The sequence below is a fragment of the Nicotiana tomentosiformis genome, chromosome 1 (assembly GCF_000390325.3).
Source record: "Nicotiana tomentosiformis chromosome 1, ASM39032v3, whole genome shotgun sequence".
In the NCBI taxonomy this organism is placed as follows: domain Eukaryota; kingdom Viridiplantae; phylum Streptophyta; class Magnoliopsida; order Solanales; family Solanaceae; genus Nicotiana; species Nicotiana tomentosiformis.
In genome coordinates, this window is record NC_090812.1 from 58,345,613 (window position 1) to 58,351,612 (window position 6,000).

The window sequence follows — 6,000 nt, forward strand, 5'->3', positions numbered from 1 at the left end:
TGATTCCTCTGGTATTACGACCTTTACCACAATGATGTTGTCCATAGATCAATTTATCTCCTGGATTGGATTTCACTTGACTATCTATGGTTCCATTACGTATGCTCGGGGTAGAAGTTTTGTATAAATGTATCGCTATGCTATTAAGTATCTGTATTTAAGTTCTTTTCTAAGAGGTGGAATAGAATAATCTAGTTGAAGCGTAATTATCATACGTCTATAATGCATTGTATGTCCCGTAATAAGTCCCATTCTTTTACTCTTTCCCGGAAGTCGATGACTATTCATAGCTATTACCTTGACACCAAAGAAGAGTTCAACCCAATACTTTATTTCTGTCCTAGTTGATCCTGATTCGACATTAGAAGTATATTGATTGTTCCCCAATAACCGAATACTTTTGTCTGTAAATACTGCATATTTGATTCCATCTATAAATCGATTTTCTTCCCTATGGGTTAAAGTCTCAATAAGAAAGCTAGTTCTTACTGTTCATTGTGATTTGAATATACCACATCAATTCGTTATGTATGGATGATGAGATTTAATTTATACAAAGCCAATTCCAATAGACTTATTGGAGGGTCCCATTGGCATTCATCCAGTAGGAATTGAACCTATGAATTTGACAATTATGAGTTGGGCACTTTAACCATTCAGCCATGGATGCAAAAAGACTCAGCGAGTGAAATAGGTTTTGGTATTCCTTCTTAAGCTTCTATTTCTTCTGTTAAAGGAGATTCGAGAAAAGATGGAATAGGAAGACGTGTTTCTAGAACTAACAAGATATGGGTTGAGAAGGGGGAGTTAGCAAAGTTAGACAAGATTGGAATGGGCATAGGAACATGTATTGATGTACCAGATCAGCTAATGCTCCCAGATTGATGCAATGTATTCCACTAGTTGACTGACGACTTGATTATTGGTATATCGATCGGTCCATCACGGATTGAAATAGGATCCGGTTCGACAGAAAGCTTTTGAAAGCGCAGTGCACCTAGGTAAATAAGGAACAAGATGAATACAGAGGTTAAACGAGCATCCCACACCCAAAAGGTGCCCCACATAGGTTTTCCTTGAAACCCCCCAGTAACTAAGGTAAACAATGTAGAAAAAGTACCTATTTCTGTACCGGTTCCGGAAGAGCGAAGAAAGAAGGGATGTTTTGTTAATAGGAACAAAAAATTGTTTATAGCCGTAATGATATAAACATGAATACTCATCCGAGCCGCAGGAAAATGTACATACAAAATACGAGATTTTCCACCTTCTTGAACATCAGTGGTGCTACCTGAAGACTTAAATGAATAGTCATCGCTGTTAAGAACAACCGAAATCCAATGAGAATTTGAGCATAGCTTCTAGTCTTTGACATAAAAAAAGAAGGTTGTAATAACGAAAGGGACATGTGAGAATTTGGTCTTAGCTAGTGGAACAAGAAAGGCATGGATTTATATTCAATACGCAATAAAAGGATTTCTCCCCAAGAAGAATTCCCCTTGCTTTCTTTTTGCTCCACTCGTGCGTGGCACTCCTTGCTCGTGGAGTGGCATACCGAAAAAAAGAAGTGACTACCTTACTTAAGCAATTCTTCTTATTCTTATTCTTTCTTAGTTGTAGTTCCTATATTGGTTTTGTTCTTTCTGGGTTTCTTAGGGACCTCCGTCTTCAAAACGGTCTACGTGGTCACTATGAATGAATATTAAGTCAATAGAGTAAGTTGTTCTTTAATTTGTGCCCCTAACACGAAGCTAGGGCAGCGATGCGAAGGCTTGTGAGTGCATGAAGCAAATTAAACAGATACTAGCTGGTCTGAATTGTGCAGGATCGAGCCCTGGCCTTGGAAGCCATCCATTCAAGCCTTCCCAGTCCTTTTTTATTGTTTTTTTATCGGACATTCTAAATCCATATGGTATGATATGGCTTTCAAGCTTCCTAGCCTTTGTGTGAATCATGAGAACATGATCAAGCTCAGTCTTTTGCTACTCGTGTGACCCCGCCTCATGGCTTTCAGAAGGGCCTCAAGTTTATGATGATTCGATTTCTGAAATATATAAATATAAAGAAAATGGTATCCTCTTGATGTTATCTTTCTTTCTCTCTCCTATTGACTATTGACATAGAAAAGTCTAGATCTATTGAGCGTGATACCCGCCCTCTACAAAGTGGTTTTTGAAAAGGTCTTTAAATGACTTTTCGTCTCCAGTTCCAAAAGGTTTAATGAATGTCTTTTTTCTCTGCCCACCACCCATGAAAAGACAAACTACATAGGGCCTCCTCAGCCCGCCCTAGTTCAAATACCATTTTATCCTACCTCGCTCACCACCCCTCAGGCTTAAAAGCCTTTTTGTTGTCACCACTTACCTATATCGATATAGCTAGTTTTCTAGTGATATTTCTAGCTTGAATTAAGGCTTCGAAGCCCCTCCCCTCTCACTGTAACTAGAGAGGTAGGCAAACCTGAGTTTAGAGCCACCTCGATTTAGAATGTCGGAACATCAACCGGATCAAAAATCGAATCCTAAAGTGACTTCGGAACATGTTCGAGAGCTTCAATTGAAAACCTTTCCTATCTAGTGTCAGTTGATCCTTTAGTGTCTGCACCAACTAAATCAGAAGCTTAATTCGAAAGACAAGAGTAGGCTCGAGGAGGATCAAAAGATAGATTCTTGGTCCCCTAAAGTTAGAAAGATGGTTAGACTGAAATCTATGCCTATGGAAAGAAAAGTCACGAAAAGCAATCCATATGATCATAAAGAAAGGCTTGCCTATACATATTTCTAGCATACACGCGATTCCTTTCGGTTGGAGCCTATCGCTACCTGGATCAATCAGCCTATTCCAGTTCGCCTTGTGTTATCCGATTTTAGGGAATTCATTAGATCGTGAAGTTGTTTCACACCTGGCCATATCGAGGGAATGAAAATGAACTTGTCCCTAAAAAAGAGAAAAGAACTGGAATAGGAGAAGATGGTCATTGAGAAAGATGCCTTAATAGGTTGGTCATCTGCCAGGACGAGAATGTGAGTTCTTTTTATTATCAGTGAGTCGCTGCCCCTCATACTCTTCTTTTCGTTTTTGGGTCGCTCTTCTTATCTATTGTACCCCTAATCCTCATTCATACGAAGGCATCGTAACATTTACATCAAATCAAGATCGAATAAAATATTCTCCATCTCTTCTTTATACTCGTCTATCCCTCGATCAACTAGATGGGCCTAGGATAAGGCATTAAAAACCGTCGATATATGGGGTGATCGAACCGACTCATCTATAACGCATCTTTGAAAACAAGATGCACTCCTACATGAGGAGGGGGAAATGAAAATAAGAACCATGGGCATGGATGAAAGAGCGCGGTTTGAGGGAAGAGGAGAAGAAAGACTATAGAAAGGCTAAGTGAAGTACTTATAGGGACTTCTTTAACATTCTTCTTTCCTCTTATTGCTTATCACCTTCTTTCCCTTTCCTCGCATCCTAATATAATAAAGATCAAGACGAGTTGCTCCAGGTCCAGAAACAGGTGGAATTGCTTATGTGGCGATAGACTGATGGATCAAGAAACAGGTAGAGAAGGAAGGGTGGTTGAAGCAGGACCACAAGAAGTACCTTTAGCATTTCAAGTATCCGGTTCAGAGCTAGGGCATCTTTGGCAAATCCACCAGCAGCGCCTTTGGCATGATAGGAAGGCAGCATATCTTGATCCATCAGTAGTAGAGCCACCGAGTGAATGACCTTAACGATCCTTTTAGATGTAGTGCTTTACTAGCCTGACGACTCAAAGCAAGGTCAAAATCCATCCCTCTTTTTAAAACTGATTAATTAACGACCCACCAAGAAAGGGTACATTGCGCGGTAGTAGCCAGGTCAAGGAAGTGAAACTAAGATAGGAAACTTCCCTTTTTTTACTTTTAAGTAAGTAAGACCATGTCTTCTTCCCTTTCGATATAAAGATAATTGACGAAGGTGGTGCTTTGAACATTTTTGATGAAGTCGAAAAGATAAACATCTACCAGGTATACTAGCAATCCTTCTATGCGGATACCCCTTTTTTACTCTCAACCATTGTATTGCCGAGAGGAGAAAATGCTCAAGGTTCTATATATTCTTTCTTTATTCAATTCATTCCTATCCTTTTTATTTTCAGTCCCGGGTTTCCTTTCCTCTCCAAGCCAATCAATTGCCTTCTTAGTTAACTGCGGAACCCGCCCTTTAGCCATCTATCTTTCGATACGGAGGGCTTATGATTCACAAAATTTTAAGACCAAAAAATAAGGTAAGAAAGGTGGGGAACATCATCCTCACACAAAAAGATTTGTCTAAGCAATCTCAAAGAGATTTTCAATAAGTCAATACCAAGATTTGCTTTCTGCGCCTACTGATGTGATGATAATTCAGAAGCTTTTTTGCAAAGAAGAAGGGCCATGTTCCTATGGGTTCACGGGCTAAGGCTCCACTAAAAAAATGTTCTTTTTCAAGAGAGAGGTTTAAGGCGCATTAATCACGCCTTAAAGGAGGGAAGTAATGGAGTTTGAGAGGTGAAGATGGATGGGAATAGATAAGTAAGAGAGAAGGCGACACCAGCTGGCAGAACGGGCAGAATGAGAAGAAATCCCCAGAATGGAAAGAAGCTTTAAAGAGAGAACCGGGAATGAAATAGCGAGACCGAACGAGCAAAAAGCCACGAAGGTTGACGATAAGAGCATAAGACTTTATGCCAGAGGGTGGAGCCCTTGATCCTTTCAAGAATGTAATTATCATTAATATTCAGGAGTAAATTTAGAACCTTTATAGTGGATTAAAAGAAAGAACCGACTCATATGAAAGTTACCCAGAAAAAATGGATGTTGTTGAATCAGCTGTGAAATATGCTCTTGCTCACGAATCTGCTGTTCTAGCACAGACCAGGCTATCTCCAAGAAAATAGGGGCCCCGAATGGGAGAAGAATAAGGCAGACTGTCTTTTGACTAGTTTGGAGTATTTTCTGGGGCTATTTAATTCTAAATTTCCCTCCTCGCCTAGAATAGAAGGATAAGATAAAAGGTAGGCTAAGCCCATATTAGCTCTTTTCAAGTTGATAAGGTGGAATTGAAAACTTTGGAGCATATCCTTACCTACATCTAACTCTATGTGTTAAGCATATAACTTTTCCTTCTGAGCCAGGATCACACTTCACACTAACTGAATCTCGCATAGAATCCATAAATTAATAAAGCATCTCAATTGGAGAAAAGTTCGTTTTCCCGAGGAATTTGCTTGTCAACGAAATTCCACTCATAATTAGGTTCACATCGTGATCTAAGTTCCATTTCCCATCGAGAGATTATGATACTGGTAAAGAGTCCTATTCTTCTCCTTGAGTTATGAAATAATTCAATAGCTCTGGGCTCCCTCACTGCATTCCAAGGCAAGCTCCTATTAGATCCTACTATTCCCGATATTCCTACTAGATTTGAGCAACTCGAGTATGAACATTGTATCGCTATGCCCCTCTCTTAGCCCCGCTCTTTGGTTTAGGATGGTTCCGGACTGGAAGTGAAAATACCATAAAAATGGCTTTTTTCTTTGTCTCCGCTGGACTCTTTTGTAATAGCTTGATGAGCTAAACCAATAAGAGATATTACATTCTACCTTCTGTTTCGAGCCCGACCGAGAGTGAGCTTCCCGATAGTCTCTTCCTTCCTAGAAATAGAACTCTAACTATCCCGTCCTGTCTCCTTACTCGAGATATCTGAGATAGCTTCGTAAACTAATAACTTATAATAGATGAGCCCGTTATCCTTATGTTCTAAACTTGCTTCTTGGTACAAGGGGAGGGGTGACGAATTCTAGTTCTAGTTCTTCTTCTGCCTAATCGTTAGTACATCTTTGATATTGAATCTTTAGAACCATGTGCCTAAGAGGGAGAGTACTTTTATATCCATAATTCTTCCTTCGGTTCTGCCTCCTTCTGCAATAGTGATCTATCCCGCCAATCCCACCCGTGAGCTATCCATTTT